We start from the raw sequence: 17,663 nt of genomic DNA on the forward strand, positions 1-17,663 counted from the left end.
GGAAGTTTAGTTTGTACTAATTTGTAAAACTGAGCATAACTTGTACCTGTACACACACACGGCATCTGATTCCAAGACTGTAAAAAGTGGAAAAATCTAGGCAATTGTCCTACTACTTCACCATCATGAAAATGTAAGTGATTTTATATGTGATTACATGTGGTGGACATTCCATGGTAGTTCCCAGGAATATACTTTAAAAGTTCAAACGCCTTTAGGATCTTGCCAAATATCATGAATGAGTGAATTATGCCAGGCTTAAGAAAAGAAAACATTTTATTCCAGTATTTAAAATGGTGAGTTCTACTATATCTTCAAATTAAACATGGAGGTGGCAGTAATTTTATATCCTCCTTTCATTTCAATTTGAAAAGAAGGAAATGACAACCACAACAAAAGCAAACAGACGATCAAACCTCAGCAATCCAGTAGTATTCAGTTCCTGCTCAAGAAAATTTGTCGAATCTTTGGCTGCCTGCTAATTTCAGGAGGAATCCTGCTACTTTCAGGAAAATCCCTGGACATTTTCCCCTGGTCAGGTGGGAAAAATGCTTCCATTAGTGGGTCACAGGGGAGCAGCAGCTTTGGGCAAGCAGAAAGATCTAGTTTTTGCTTAATCAAGCTACCCTGAGGAAATGACTAAAAGGCATTTCCTTTCCTGAACGTAGAAAGGCTGTACCTTTGGTCATGAGCTGAGTATATATTATCTCTTGACACAGTAGTATTGCCTGACAACCCACAACTCAGAGGCACATAACAATAAACGCTGGAGTCCGGCAGGTCTTGTAGTTGCCACTGCTTTACATGGGGCTTGGCTGTTATTGCTCAAGCCTCTCTGAGGTAGGTTGCTCTTTTTCTTTCTTTTTGCGGTACGAGGGCCTTTCACCGCTGTGGCCTCTCCCGTTGCGGAGCACAGGCTCCGGACACGCAGGCTCAGCGGCCCTGGATCACGTGCCCAGCCGCTCCGCGGCATGTGGGATCTTCCCGGACCGGGGCACGAACCCGTGTCCCCTGCATTGGCAGGCAGACTCTCAACCACTGCGCCACCAGGGAAGCCCAAGTTTGCTCTTTGAAGTGTCTTCCCAGTTAGCACTACTATTATTGACAGAGCTCACTTACATATACCTTGGGCTTGTCTGGTGATCTCATCTAAGATGGTCTCAGCTGGGTTGAATGGGGCAAGTCAGCTCTTCCGCCTCTCTTATCTTCCAACAGATTTCATTGAGCATGTTCTCCTGAAAAAGGGAGGAGCAAGATAAGAACCAGCCTCTCTGCAAGCATTTCTCAAGCTTCTGCTTATGTCACATTCGCTATCATCTTATGGGCCAGAGCAGGACTGAGTTTTCCTTCTAAAAATCTTTTTGGATTTGGTAGCAATCTTTTTTTTTTTCTCAAAGCACTCCAGTTAATGAAATATTTTCTGGAGTACCTAGAGACCGGGGAGTCGGGGGCAGGGAATGGGATAAGTATTTATAAAGCACCTGGAAAAACTCATCCAGCCAGCTGTGGAAGGCAGAATACATTTGAGAGAAGAGGAAAGGATTCTTCTTTTCTTTTTGATCAAGAAAAGACTTTTATGTTGGGCAATTTACCATCCATTTCAGAGAGATGATAGAATACCAGGCCACAAAGCCTGATAGCCAGCCTGAAGCAGCCGTTACACATTCTCAACATTTACTTACAAAGAAACATTGGGTCTGTCAGGCTTGATAGTCTGGGATTTATTTGACTGACTTCATGATTTGACTCTAGGGCATGATTACTCTTCTGAATTCCCTCTGTTTTCTTAAATCCTACTTTTTCTTTAATGCTCAGTTCATTTCCTTCTCTCACTCACTCATGTTGTTTTTCCAGACTGCTCCAGCTCTTTTTGATTCCCTCATTTCTGAAATCTCAATGTGTATTTTAAAATTCAAACTATAAAATGTATTTCTTAAAAACTACCATTTGGTTCTTCATCTTTAGTACCTAAATAGGCATTTAATATGTAGTAGGTGCTTGAGACATATCTGTTTAAAAAAGAGAAGTGTTACATGGTGTTTGTTGTATAATGTATCTTATTTCCAAAGATTATTTGAAAGATGAAGATACAATAAAACCAAAATAATTTTTTTTTTAGTTATAAATGAAAGAAGAGTTTGTGCTACTATTAAAATTACTTAATGATGGCAGAGAACTGAATGCAGAGAATATAAGTACACTGGCCACTAAAATTGACTTTGGCTTGGGGATTCTGAGAATATTTTCCTATCAAGAGAGAACATACATCAATTTTGGCAACAATAAATAGAAAACTTCCTTTGAATTTTTTTGGAACTCTGATTTGCCTCATTTTAAAGTCAATCTTATAAGAAGTAAATAACCCTGAGGAAGAACATACAAATGATTTTTAAAATTTAAAATTTTCCCAAGGAAATCCATCCCTGACTGGGACATAGGAAATGGAGACAAGTTGCTGAAAATGAAATTGGATAAAATCTGGGGAAAACCAAAAATTTCTTGCCACAGAGTCCTATCAGGTACTAATCCTTTGAGGTCCAAGGTATGGAGAGGAGTGAAGTTGCCGAAAGAGACATGTGTAAGCCTGGTGCTTCATGGAAGACAGATCAGACCCATTGAAGTTTTCTCTCCACCAGGGATCTCTTGGGCCGTGAAGTGTCATAAAGAGGAATAGGTGAGAGTCATGAAGGTTTCACAAAGGAATAAGGAGTTCTGAAAAAGAAGGTGTGAAAGGAAAAGCATTTTCCCTTTGGGTGTTGTTGAAAACAAACAGAGAGAGTTATTTCATTTTGGAGTTACTTGAGGCACTGGATGGCAGTTGAAGCAAAAAACAGGCTAAATAAAATCTTCAAATGAAAACCTGGGGAATGAGATAGGATGCTTTGGAAACATCTGACATATCCCTGGGAGCCTGGAAGGCCACTCACATGCATATGGGGCTGCACACACCCAGGGTAGTGTGTATGCTCAAGAAAGACCTGAGGATGCCCTAAACTCTCACCTCTGGCTAATCTTGAGGCTCTCACGTGCAGGAAGTGAGGGCTAAGACACAGATGTCAACAGACTTGGTGAGGTTGAAGGTGTGTTCCCAACATGAACAAAGAGCCTCTCAGCAAATACTGTCCTTCAGATTGAAATGAAAGAATACTAAACAGTGAATCCTAAATTCACTACAGTTTAGTGAATACTAAACCTGAACCTATATGAAGAAATAAAAAGAACCAGTAAAGGTAACTACATTGATAAAAATAAAAGATATAAATGTATTTTTGTTTGTAACACTCTTTTCCTCCTATATCATTTAAAAGACAATTGCCTAAAGCAATACTTACGATTCTATATTTTAGGGTATGCAATGTATAATGATGTAATTTTTATGATAATAGTAGTACAAAGGAGAAGGTGCAAACAGAGCTATGCAGGGAAAATATTTTGCATATTATTGGAATTAAGTTGGAATTAACCTAATTGTTATATACTGAGATGTTAATTGTAATCTACAGGGCAGCCATTAACAAAATAAATCTCAATACATTTTATTTTATTTTATTATTTTTTTTTGTGTGTGTGTGGTACGCGGGCCTCTCACTGTTGTGGCCTCTCCCGTTGCGGAGCACAGGCTCCGGATGCGCAGGCTCAGCGGCCATGGCTCACGGGCCCAGCCGCTCCGTGGCATGTGGGATCTTCCTGGACCGGGACACGAACCCGTGTCCCCTGCATCGGCAGGCGGATTCTCAACCACTGCGCCACCAGGGAAGCCCTCAATACATTTAAAATGATGAAATAATACAAGATATCTCTTCTGATGAAAACAGTATTAAATCAGAAGTCAGTAACAGAAGGTAACTTGAGAAATTTACAAATATGTGGAATTTAAACAGCAAACACATACATTTGGCAATGCACAAAAAAATCAGAACGGAATTTAAAAATACTTTGAGATTAATAAAACATTCCAAAATTTATGGAATGAAACTAAAGCAATGTAGCATTTAGAGGAAACTGTATATCTGTAAGTGCCTTATTCAAAAGAGAAAAATGAGCAAATCAATAACCTAACTTTTCAACCAAGAAACTAGAAAATAAGAGCAAGCTAAACGAAAATCAAGCATAAGCAATTTTAAAAGATTAAAACAGAAATAAATGATAAAAATACAAAAGCAATAAAGAAAATCAACAAAATTTTTATTCTTTGAAAAGCTGAAAAAAATTGACAAACTGTTAGCTTGATTGCACAAGAGAACAAGACAAACTCCAGGTACTAAACTCAGGAATGCAAGAAGGAATACAGACCTTACAAAAATAAATAGATTATAAGGGAATACTAAGAACAATTGCAAGGCAAACAATTAGATAACCTAGATGAAATGGACAAATTACTCTAAAAATGCATACTACCAAACCCAACTCAAGAAGAAAGGACATGAACAGAATAATAACAAGTATAGTGTACCTATAGCAAGTAAATAGATTGAATTTTAAACATAGTTATCATATGCAGAAATTCCTTTCCTTCCCAGAAGAATTGAAAACATATTTTCATAACAAAATTTGTACACAAATATGCAAAGCAATATTTATATAATAGTCCAAAGTGAAAGCAACTCAAACATCCATCAGCTGATAACTGGATAAACAAAATTGTAGTATGTCCATATAACGGAGTATTATTTAGCTATGAAGGGAATAAAATACATGCTAAAACAGAGATATTACTCAGCTGTAAACGAAATTTGGTCTTTTGTAGACACATGGATGGACCTAGAAACTGTCATACAGAGTGAAGTCAGAAAGAGAAAAACAAATATCCTATATTAATGCATATATGTGGAATCTAGAAAAATGGTACAGATGAACCGGTTTGCAGGGCAGAAATAGGGACACAGATGTAGAGAACAAACGTATGGACACCAAGGGGAGAAAGGGGGGGGTGAGGGGGGATTTTAAAAAAAGGATAAACTTGTTATTTAATATGGTAATAAATTGTTTTCATGTGGGAAAAAAAAAAAAAGGAGTATAGGAGGTGGACGTGAGAGGAGGATGGTAACCATTTGCCTTGGAAGAGAATCTCACCACTACCCTATCTCTGTCTGGTCTGGCTAGAGAACTCGTCCCTCGCTCCCTGAGAAGGCAGTGTCATAGAAGAATGGACACTCACTGGTGTTTCCTCACTCATTCACTTATTCATTTATTCAGCACATATTTTTAGAGGTCTTGCTTTATTCCAGGTACCATACTGGGCACTGAATTTAGAGAAATCAGTAAGGTTTCACTGATACTTAAAAATTTAGAAGGGTGATGCTTCTGTAGTTACAAAATGATGTGATAATTCATTGTCATGCTATTTAAAATAGACAATTTAGAACCATCTCAACTATAAATACTAGGAGATTTTAAATAAAGTATGGTATATCATTTCAAAGGAATATTATTTAATCACTTAAAGAATCTATAAATAATTTCAAATAATGTGGTAAAATGTTAACAGTACAATGTTAAAATATATAAACCTGTACATATATGTTCTTAACTATATATACAGATATGCAAAAAAAATATTTCAGGAAGAAAATGTTCAACTTATTAACAGTATTATCTTTGGAGATGGTGTTAAGGGTGATATTTTTCTCTGATATAATATTATTCTGTATTTGCAAAATTTTCTACAATGAACATATAGCAAAAACTATCCAAAAGTATAAAACAATTATTATTATAAGTATACATAAAATACTTCTGGCAAATAAAGAGTGACTTTCTAACTTTTCCATTTTACAAATGAATAACTTGAGGTTCTGAGAGATTATGTAGCTTTTCCCAGGCTTTCCAGCCCATAGCTGACTGAAGCACATCTCAAACAAGTCATCGATTATAAATCTGGTACTTTTCCACTGAGCCACTGGGACTTACTAAGAGACACCTGCCTGAAATTGGGGGGTTGATGTGCCTCTAAGGTCTTCAAGGATCTGGCAGAACTACTGTTCTGACTGTTCCAGAAGAACCCAGAAGTCAAAAGGAGAGTCTGGGAATGATTCAGTGATGGATTACTAGTTGTGAATCTGGAGGAGGTGCATAGCACTGTAAAAATAAACTTTACTGTTTACATTTCAATTCTTCATGATTTATGGTATTTGAACTAGAAGAATATAGGTCTGGGCATGTATTTAATGTTTTCATTTAGATTTAGAACATACAGCCCCAGCATTGAGCTGATTTGAAAGTTTGAATATTTTAATATCACTGTATTATGTGCTCAGCATCCATGATTAAATATACATCTTTAAGTCCAAAAAAAAAAAATAGATGAACATTGTAATTATGCCAAGTAAAAGTAGCCAGATTCAAAAGGCCACATATTATATGATTCCATGTATTAATATATGAAATGTCCAGAATAGGCAGCTCTCTGGAGATAGGAAGTTTACTATTAATTTTCAGGGACTGGAGGGAGGGGAGAATGAGAGAATGGCTAATAGGTTGTGATTTCTTTTTAGGGTGATGAAAATATTTTTGAATTAGAAAATGGTGATGATTTTACAACTTCTCTAAATATAGCAAAAAAATCACTGAGTTGTACTTGAAAAGGGTTATGTTAAGGTATCTAAATTATATCTCAATAAAAATTAACTTTATTGAGGTATAATTAATCACATTTACTCAGATTTTATTTTTTATTTTTTTAATAAATTTATTTATTTTAGGCTGTGTTAGGTCTTCACTGCTGCTCATGAGCTTTCTCTAATTGCATTGAGCGGTGGTTTCAGTAGTTGTGGTTAGGCGCATGGGCTTCAGTTGTTGTGGTTCACGGGCTCTAGAGCACAGGCTCAGTAGTTGTGGCTCACGGGCTTAGTTGTTCCATGGCATGTGGGATCTTCCTGGACCAGGGATCAAACCTGTGTCCCCTGCATTGGCAGGTAGATTCTTAAGCACTGTGCCACCAGGGAAGCCTTACTCAGATTTTAATTCTTGCATAACACGTTGATACAGTATCTCTCTCCATTTTAGTTCTTCAATCTCTCTTAGGAATATTTTGTGATTTTTACTGTGTAGATCTCGTACATCTATTATTCAATTTATCCTTATTTTATATTTTGATGGTATTTTAAATAATATTGTACTTATGATTTTACTTTTTGATTGTTCAATGCTAAAATATGAAAAATTGGGGTTTTTTTGTATATTGATATAGTGTCTTCAATTATTAGTTCTGGTAGCATTTTTTTTTTTTTTGCGGTAATAGATTCCGTAGGATTTTCTATGTAGATGATCATGAACTCTATAAGTAAAGAGAGTTCTTTTCTTCCTTTCCAATCTGTATGCATTTTATTTCATTTAAATCTATTGAGCCATGGTAGTTTTTTGTTTTGTTTTTGTCAAAGAATAATGTTTATCGTTGGTATGCATTCCATATGTACTTGAAGAGAACCACTGTTGGGTTGGGTTTTCTATAAATGTCAATTAGGTTAGGGTGGTTTATGGTGTTTGTTTGTTTGTTACTTTCTGTTAATTATCATCATTTTTTGAGAGAGGAGGCTTGAAATCTTTAACTATAATTGTGTCTTTTTCTATTTCTCCTTTTAGCTTTATTTATTGTTTGCTTCATATATCCTGAAGTTCTCTTATTAGGTTTATTAAGATTATAATACCTCTCTTGATAGGATTATGGCAACTTGACAAATTGCTTTATCATTATAAAATTTTCTTCATCCCTGATAATATTTCTTACTTGAAATTCTACCTTGTCTCTTATTAATATAGCCACTTCAGCTGTTTTTATTGGTGTTAGCATTGTATGTATTTTTCTATATTCTTCTTATTTTTTAACCATTTTAAAATTGAAGTTGTAGTTAATTTACAATGTTGTGTTAGTTTCAAGTGTACAGCAAAGTGATTCAGTTATATAAATAGATGGTCCAGGTGTGACAGCTCTATATTTAGAGCTATATTTAGACTTATATTTATTTAAGTCAAAGTTTTCTGATATTCCCCAAATTAAGCCATGATTTGTGGAAATGATGCAGTCTCCGTTCTCTCTGGGAAACACTGACCAATCCCACCATGAATATTTAGCAAACATGGTACAAAAAATAGATTTGCGGGCTTCCCTGGTGGCGCAGTGGTTGAGAATCCGCCTGCCGATGCAGGGGACACGGGTTCGTGCCCCGGTCCGGGAAGATCCCACATGCCGCGGGGCGGCTGGGCCCGTGAGCCATGGCCGCTGAGCCTGCGCGTCCGGAGCCTGTGCTCCGCAACGGGAGAGGCCACAGCAGTGAGAGGCCCGCGTATCACAAAAAAAAAAAAAAAAAAAAAAAAAAGATTTGCAAGTATATTTAGTTTTTTTTTTCCTCTAGACATTTATATGTTATTTATTTTATTGCCAAAAAGATGAAAAATGTATGTGGTTTCCACTCACAGACCTAATCCTTGCTGTTCTAAAAAACCATTTGGAGGTATTTTCATGTTTCTAAGAATCAACAGGACAGGGACTTTCTAAAAAAGGAGATTTCTCCTCTATAATTGAGATTATAGTTATTTTTTCTAGACAACATTTATTCTTTCCAGAGAGACAATGAGATTTGATTTCTTATAAATTGGAGAATTTTTTTGAGATAAGAGCAATATTTCAGTGCATCCAGGAGTAAGTAGAGGTTTGGGGGAAGATGTTTCTCTGTTGATCTACCACGTATATAAAATATATTGCATTTAAAAAGTTTGTCCTGTATGACTAATCTAAGTCAAATAATATGTTATTTTTGTTTAAAAGATATGGGGTCCATGATGTTAATTACTGTGAACTTTGGCATAGTTTGAGTAGCTTGGGTTTTATTCTACAAGCAATAAATATTTAAATTCCCATATACATGAATATCTAATATAAGGACTCATATTAACCAGAACAGAGTATCATCTTCCATTTCTTTTCTGTCACCCATCATGTTTCATATGTTGCCAACTATAAAGAAAAGTTCAGGATTTATGCAGAGAATAGTAGAGTATAATCGGATCAAAGGTGGATCTGATTGTCCAATTCCATCATTTCTTTTGCCCCCTTTTTAAATTTGGAGAGGTGTTTTCTCTCTTTCTTCTTTTAAATTCTCCATTTAAAGCATGAACAATTCATAGATATAGATTAAATCTACACATATATAAAGCAATTTTTTCCTTAATTAAAATATAACAGACTTTTGTTTAGTGCTTTCAGTGTACCAAGACACATCTCTATATTAAGGATACAGGATAAATTATCTCTGCCTACAGGGACCACATGGTTCTTTAAATTAATGAATCACAGCAATGAGGATTATAGAAAAATTTAAGTATTTTTTATAAGTTTCTAAATTTGTACAAAAAGCTGAGATTCAGAACCACTATTCTAGACATAAAATTTGACTAAATGTGGAAAACCTCTACTATTGTTCAAATCAATAACAGGAAAAATACTCGATCTTTTATTATGAGACAATAGTTGCTTAAAAGTTTAGTGATCATTAAAATTCAATTCGTTGGAGTTATAAAGTAAAATTATTGCTTTTTCACTATGTGCAATGGTGCATATATTATTTAAACTATTGCTAATTTGTGTGTCACATTTAAATAATTGCTCTGGAGTCCATAATATCACTTGTTGAGGAATCAAGATACCATTGCTTGATTAGTCTTAAAGTTAATCTTAAAAATTAACCTGAAAATGCTTTCATTTGATTAAACACATCTCTAAATTATAACTAGGAAATGCAAATAATATTTTCATTTATTTACTGATAGACTAGGATTTTTAATTATTACAACATTGAAATAAGCTTCTTTAGAGTATATATTTTCACCTACTTCTAATCAATATATCTGTTATAAACATAAAACTGAGCAAGTATAGTTAGAATATAAGAGGATGGAAGAGTGAAGTAGTGAATTTAAAAATCATATTTCAAATAAACATCATTCATAATTCATTAAAATTATAGAAGTGGAGAATTTTCTTTCAAGAAAACTATAATATATATTTTATTGGAAAATAGCTGGCTATTGAAATAAGTATATTACTATAACACTGTACTATGTTAGCTTATTTAATATTCACAGCAACCTTATGAGGTACCTACTATCATTATACACACTTTATAGTTAGAAAAACAGAAGCCCAGATATTGATGAAGTTTCTCTTGACCACATACTCCAATCACATTTCTCTTATCCTTATCTCAGAAGCAACCACTAGAATGAGTTTGGTGTATATTCATCTATTTAATTTTTAATTTTTACATTCATATGTCTACCCATAAACATATATAATAGTGTGTTGAGGGTTTTAAATGTAAATAAATACTATTAGACTGTGTGTGCTGTTCTGAAAACTTTTTTCTCAAGATTTGACATGTTGATACATGTTTTGTTTATTCCTTTTAATTGTTACCTTTTAGTCCAATCATTTTAATTTCACAACTACAGAAATGAAAGGTGAGAAAAGTATTTTATTTAATAAGGCTAATTTAGTGAATTAATATTCAGTTCCCTTTACTGTGGGGCCAGTACCTCTTCCACAACATAGCAGCCACTTCCATTTGCATCTGTGTTATCTTGCATAATGCACCATTCTGGATTTCAGCATTCTCATTAGCAGACATAATAGATGATACAGCTGAATTTGACAATCTCTACTTTCAAAAACCTAAAAGCAACAATTTTGAAAATCTGTTTCATAGGGATGATTTTATTTCCTCATGAATATACTGACTTCCTAATATGTCATTTTGTCTGTTCTCTTGAAATCTCTCATAGCTCTGGGCACATAAATAGGGAGGACTCAAGATTTGTGAAACATATCTGACTACTTCAGTACACTCATCTATTCTTAACATCCTTGCCTGGCTTTCCCAGGAGAGCATCTCTTCTGTGTACTATGCTTATTCTCTTTATTTTGCCTCAGGGACTTACTTAGTGATATCAAAAAGAAATAATGGCTAAAACCTTTTAAATCATCTTTCCTTTTGTCATAGCTATTAAAGCTGTTCTTTGCACTTGTTTGTGTGTGTGTGTGCAGTTTCTTGAGCTTTAAAAAACATTTAAAGAGAAATCCACTAAATGAGTTTTCTGTAATCTATTCCTTATAAATGATTGAAGGCTCACACTTCCATTTTAATTCCAAATATATACTTTCTAAATGACTTTATGTAATGTGAAAAAAATCCTTAAGGTCAAGAAGTACTAGGATTTTCTTTATTCTCTGAGTATAACATTTCTAGTTTCCAATGTCCTTAGAGTCTCTCATTTTTGATAAATAGCCAGAGGATTAATGTTTTAGTGAAAGATAACTTGTTACCTTCAAAAGGAAACCTCTTCAAATCAAAGTTTCTTATGTGGTTTGACTACAAAGTGAATTTTAAATAAACACTCTAAAAAGAAAGATAAATTAGCTTTCCAACCATTTGTCTCTTTGTACCAATTTGTACCTATATTATACACATATATATAGACATACATATACATATATATGTATGTCTATATATAGATATAAATGTGTACAATTGTTGCAGAGGTTTTTATATAGATAGACATTCTTATAAGACAAGCCTCTCTTAAGTAACAACAATACCAATTAAACTAAATGACATTACTTTAAGTAATTTATCAATCTATTACAGTTCATACACTTTAAGGTAATATGAATCCAAAAATATACTGTGAACAGATTTTAAAAATTGCTCTTCAGTCTATTTAAGTTTGATGAGTCTTAATGTTAAAATTTGATTTTTCTAGCACAGTAAGTTGGTATATCCAAAAATTTTTATTATATCTCCCAAATGCTGAAAAAATAGAGCAATCTAAATAGGAAAAAAAATTGTTTCATGTCAATAAAGTCTTGGAATAATGTGGAAAGATGTCACCTAAACTATTAATTCTTATGTTTTTTTCTCTCCCCCCAGTTTCTGACTCATTACCTTCCTACAAAGATCCAATGTGAAAAGTAAAATGATACAGTAAACACCTCCTGAAAGGAGTAATTCTAAAAAGAATGGAAAATTTTTCAGAAATCTATCCTGATTCTACTCACCTGATGATTGATTAGAGAAAAATGTGGTGATTTTATAATGTTATAATTACAATTATTTACCATTTATCCTATTATTCTGAGATCCTCTTAGTTTCCTCTTTTTCTAAGCTTTTAGGGTAGTTAATGATGGTTCAGTTTCCTTTATCCAAAAAAGCTTATTGATCTAGAAATCATCAGTTCTCCCTAAGCTTCAATAGCTTAGAGACTGTTGCATTTGTCATCACAAAATCATGCTACATAATATGAGTGTTATTTAATAACATATCTGACAAATTGTTTTTTAATACGTTTCAATCTGACTACTTCATAATAGTATCCAGGGAGGCACCTTGAACGTTTCCAAATCCATTTTAGGCATGTTTCTTCTGGAAAGTTTCATGCTGTTAGCTAATCTCATCCCTAGTGATTTAATAATTATTTAACCAAAAAAAGTATTATTTTTCTGAAATTTGCCTTTTTCACCTTTTTCTTTAATTCTCAGTGCCAATCCATCAATGAACCTACTGGGAGATAAAAAGTCTTCTGTAGAGTGAACTCAAGTACAACATGGGGCATATTTGTATGTTTGACATAAAAATAATCATGACCAAATAATTTACAGAACAGATAGTGTTCAATATTTTACCACTTCTCATATATATGTGTGATTTAAATCCTTCACACTGTAGAGTGCTAGATTAAGGCTTTCTTCAAATAAAATGAAAATATTATTTCAGTATGTATTTAGAGTCTCATTACATTTTCAAGAATCATTATCATATTAATGACATGTTATAATTTTAGCTTCATTGCTTAATAAAAGTGTTATGTGTAATGAATAAGGATACACTAAGAAGGATGTTTGACCTAAAACATGAAGTGGGAAGTCTCAGTAATGACTTCCACAGAAATGTCTAAGAAAAGAAGAGTGCATGGTAGGACAATTTGTGAAGTACTAACAGATGCCAGTTGTATTAATTTCCTTTCCAATTTCCATATTAACTCTGTTATTTCCTTATTTTGGCTTATGAGATATGACCATGGCATTGCCTGAGGGAAGGGAGTTGTCTTAGGGTAAATATTGGCTCAAAATGCCAAAGTCACAGCTTTATGTTTGAAAAATAGACTTTCCCCACAAAAGATATAGCTTAAATAAAATATGCAGGGAAGACAAGATCAGGCATAAGTAGTTACCTCACAACCCCCCTGCCACTACCACTACTCTTTAAAGGAGAGGTTTGAAGAGAATGCCCCAAGAATGTTGGACACCCACCCACCCATGGACCTGCATGCTTCTCTGTTCCAAATTTGAAGTTGAGGTGGTAGGATACCCAAATGAATTTAAGACTCTAGGAGAAAAGACTTGCACCCACACTTTGTGCGGGATTCTGGGAGTTGACAAATTTAAGATAATCCGTCTCACTACAAATAGTGTGGGAACAGTAGAGTAAAATGGATGGCTATGTGGGGTGTGCCTAGTGATGGATTCAGGTAAGCAAAGAAAGCTGTTGAACCTTCCCAGAGACAAGAAGGCTGTGAAACAGCTACAACTGCATGTCAGCTTGTGACCTGGATGGCTTTTCCTGGTATAATGAGAGAATGAGGCCATACTTCCAGAAGTCTGAGTGAAAATTAAGGCATCTCCATACATATACATCTGGAAGTGAATATATTGATTTCTCACACATCAGATGAAATACTACTTGGTACAGCATTGCTGAAATGTTACTCATAGTGAAGAGAAAAAATAATCTATAATTAAAGTAAAATATCAATACTCTCTCATAAACAGAAAGAATTTCTCCTAATAAACTTATTATGAAATATCTAATTTAGAAGTGCATTAAATATCTAGATATATGAAGGTTCCATATACCTAATGCATAAAATTATTTAAAATAGTCCATATTTTGGAGTCAAATGCCTATTATTTCATTATGTTTAGAAAATAATTGTTTTGGCAAAATACTGTGGTCAAGTTCAAACTGTTTAAGATAAATGAAAGTTTAGATGATTAATTACAATTGTTAGACATGAACAAAATCTCTATACATATAGGAAAATAACTTCCTCAATATGAAAAGACCTTTTGAAAACGTTTTGGTTTTCATTAGCATTTCAGTGTGTGGGCCAGTGATTTTTTTCCAGACATACCAGATTAAAATTTACCTTTAGTTCAATTTTATTCAAATATTTCAGATTTCTTAAGAGTTGTTTGTTCCCCCAAATATCTTGAAGTCTAATTAACTATGGTTAATTCTGAGGGCTATTATTTTAATATACGAGTAATGTTAGGTTTCTGGATTACATGCAATAAATTAAGCTCAAATACGCAGGGTCAACAGTCTACTTGATTTGAAGGAGGTAGGTACAGAAGAGTGACCAATGGGCATGGAAGAAGTGTTTAACATCTGGAGAGCCTCAAAGCCCATAGGAACTCTAAGTGGTCAGAGAGATGGATGCCTAACTTTGTCAAGCCACTCTTTATCCCTCCATGTTTGACAGGTGTAGGTGCATTTAACAAGGATACCAACTTAATCTGAACACAGTACATTTAACATAGTTGACTTTACAGGGTACACCTAACATATTCAACTTAATTTATACCTGTAGAGAGCAGACATGGAGTTAGATGTCCAAAATTGCTGTTTACATGTCTCCACAACAAATACCTTTAAGAAGCAGTGGCAGAAGGACTATAGGAAAGGGATACTGGGGAGTATTTCATTTTAAATTGACATTATTTTGTTTAATTTTTAAATAATATTAATTTTGTCATGAAAACAAAGTAAATAACAAAAAGAAAATATGTTTCTTTGAGCTATCCATGCTACATTTCTTGAATCTAGGAAGAGAAAATTATTTTCTACTTCTTTATATATAAATTAATTATTCTAATTTAAGTAAGTATAATATTTATGCTCAATGTCAAAATTAAAAGACCTCTTAGTCATGTTAATTATAGAAGTAGATTGCTGATGAAGAGAATCCAACTTCTGTCACAGACTCTCTCTCTCTAATACATCCAACTTTCCATAGGATTATTCAGAAGTATGTATGACTTTTACATCTCTAAGGAGACTCCATTTACTTTTTCTAAGGTTTCGTGAGGTTTAACTTACATACAATAAAACTCACCATCTATTGGTGTACACTACAATTTGTTTCAACAAATTTGTACAGTGGTGTAACCACCACCCCAGTTGAGACATACATTTTCATCAACTCAAACACCACTTTGCAATCAACTCCCCATCATTGCCTCAGCCAGGACCTGGCAATCACTGACCGATTTCTGTCCCTACAATTTGCCTTCTCTAGAAAGTCATGTAACTGCAATGTGTAGACTTTTCTGTCTAGCTTATTTAACTTAGCATGTTTTTGATATTTAGCCCTGTTGTTGCTTATGCCAGTAAAGCATTATTATTTTTTACTTTCTCACTTATAACGAGTATGCAGTGACTGCAATGTTTTTAATGCAATACAAAATTAATGAATATCTGAGTTTTTTTCGGTCTAGGATTATTGTCAATAAAGCTGTTATAAACATTCACATACAAGCCTTTGTGTGAACATGTTTTCCTTTCTATTAGGTAAATAACTAGAAGTAGGATTTTAGGATCTTCTGATATGCGTAAGCTGATAGATACTGCCATGCTCTCTTCCATAATGGTTGCCCCATTTTGTATTTCCATTAGCAATGTATAATATTTCTAGCTGATCTGAATCCTTGCCAACTTTTGCACTTTCCGTTTTTTGAATATTAGCCATTCTAATAGATATAGCATAATATCTCACAATCGTTTTAGTTTGCATTTTCCAAATAACTAATGATGAACAACTTTGACATTCTTATTTGCCAATCATCTCTTCTTTGTCTATTCAAATATCTTCATTTTTATTTGGATTAGTTTTTAATTAAGTTATAAATGTTCTGCATATATTCAAGATAAAATTTCTTTTTCAAAAATATATTTAGCAATTATTTTCTCCAAGTCGATTACTTGCCTTTTCATTTTCTTGATGTTTTTAGAAGAGAAGTATTTAATTTTGACACAGTCCATTTGATTATTTTTTTAAAAATTTTTATGCTTTTTGTTTCATATGGAAGAAATCAGTTCCTAATCAAATGTCACAGAGATTTTCTTCCATATTTTCTTAAAGAAACTTTACAGTTTTAAGATTCACAGTTAGGTCTATTATCCATCTGAAATTGAATTTTATATATGAGGTAACATATGAGTTGAGGTTTATTTTCATATTAACATTTAATTGGTCCAGCATCATTTGCTTGTTGAAAAGATTTTTCCTAGCATCCTTTTCTTTGTAAAAAAAAAAAAATATGTATATAGATTTATTCCTGGACACTGTATTCTGTTTTATTGATCTAGATGTCTGTTTATTTACCAAGTCTCTGCTAACTTGATTATTGCAGTTTATAGTAAGTTCTTAAAAAACTGTTTGGTTAATGTAGCTCCTCTACACCTCCATATAAAATTTCAAATTGGCTTATCAATGTCTACAACAACCCTGCTGATATTTTAAGTGTAATTGCATTGAATTTTCAACTCCATAAACTCAGTAAATATCTATTTGTTTGGATCCACTATAATTTCATCAATGTTTTATATTTTAAGCATACAGTTCTTTTGCATATTTTCTTTAGATTTATATCTCAGTCTATTTTATTAATACCATTATCAATAATATTGTTTTTTATACTGCTTTTAATTATTATTGCTAATAACTAGAATACATTTGACTTTTTTTTTTTTTTTGGTATGCGGGCCTCTCACTGTTGTGGCCTCTCCCGTTGCAGAGCACAGGCTTCGGACGCACAGGCTCAGCGGCCATGGCTCACGGGCCCAGCCGCTCCATGGCATGTGGGATCTTCCCGGACCGGGGCACGGACCCGTGTCCCCTGCATCGGCAGGCGGACTCTCAACCACTGTGCCACCAGGGAAGCCCTACATTTGACTTTTTATTGATCTTTCATTCTGAAACCTGCATGAGCCCGTTTATTAGTGTATATGAGTTGCATTTTTCCCCCAGATTATTTAGGGTTTTCTATGTAGTTGTTCATGTTGTGTTTCTCCCTCTTTCTCTCTCTCTCTCTCTCTCTCTCTCTCTCTCTCTCTCTCTCACACACACACACACACACACACACACACACACACACACACACATAATCACAGTGATAGCTCTTTTCAACCTTTATTATTTTATTTGTTTTTCTTACATTATTTCACCGGCTAGGACCTCCAGTCCATTGTTAAATAGAAGCAGTGAAAGTGAACATCACTGCCTTGAGGCTTTAGGGGAGAAGTATTCAGTCTCTCACCATTCGGTACGATGTATCAATAAGTATATTTCCCATAAATTAGCTTTATTAGGTTGAGAAAGTTTTCTTCCATTACTAGATGCTGAAAGTTTGTAATGTACATATGTTGAATTTCATCAAATATCTGTCTTCATCTATGCAGATAATCATTAACTTTTAGGCTAATAGGCTGATTTATAATGACTGGTTTTTAAATGTCAAATTAATTATGCATTCCTGGAATAACTTCCATATTGTCAAGGTTTATTATTGAGTTGGCCAAAAAGTTTTTCAGGTTTTTCCGTAAGATGTAAC

General features: G+C 33.9%; 1 long non-coding RNA gene across 1 annotated transcript in view; it reads right to left on the reverse strand.

The window, feature by feature from the left end:
- Nucleotides 1-1,125: 1,125 nt before the first annotated feature.
- LOC136794037 (uncharacterized) overlaps nucleotides 1,126-17,663 on the reverse strand; it is a 178,458-nt gene continuing 161,920 nt past the window's right edge. The window contains exon 4 of the long non-coding RNA XR_010840206.1: nucleotides 1,126-1,235. This is a non-coding gene — a long non-coding RNA (uncharacterized lncRNA). The remainder of the gene's footprint in view (nucleotides 1,236-17,663) is intronic.

Source organism: Kogia breviceps, chromosome 4 (assembly GCF_026419965.1).
Source record: "Kogia breviceps isolate mKogBre1 chromosome 4, mKogBre1 haplotype 1, whole genome shotgun sequence".
Lineage (NCBI taxonomy): Eukaryota > Metazoa > Chordata > Mammalia > Artiodactyla > Physeteridae > Kogia > Kogia breviceps.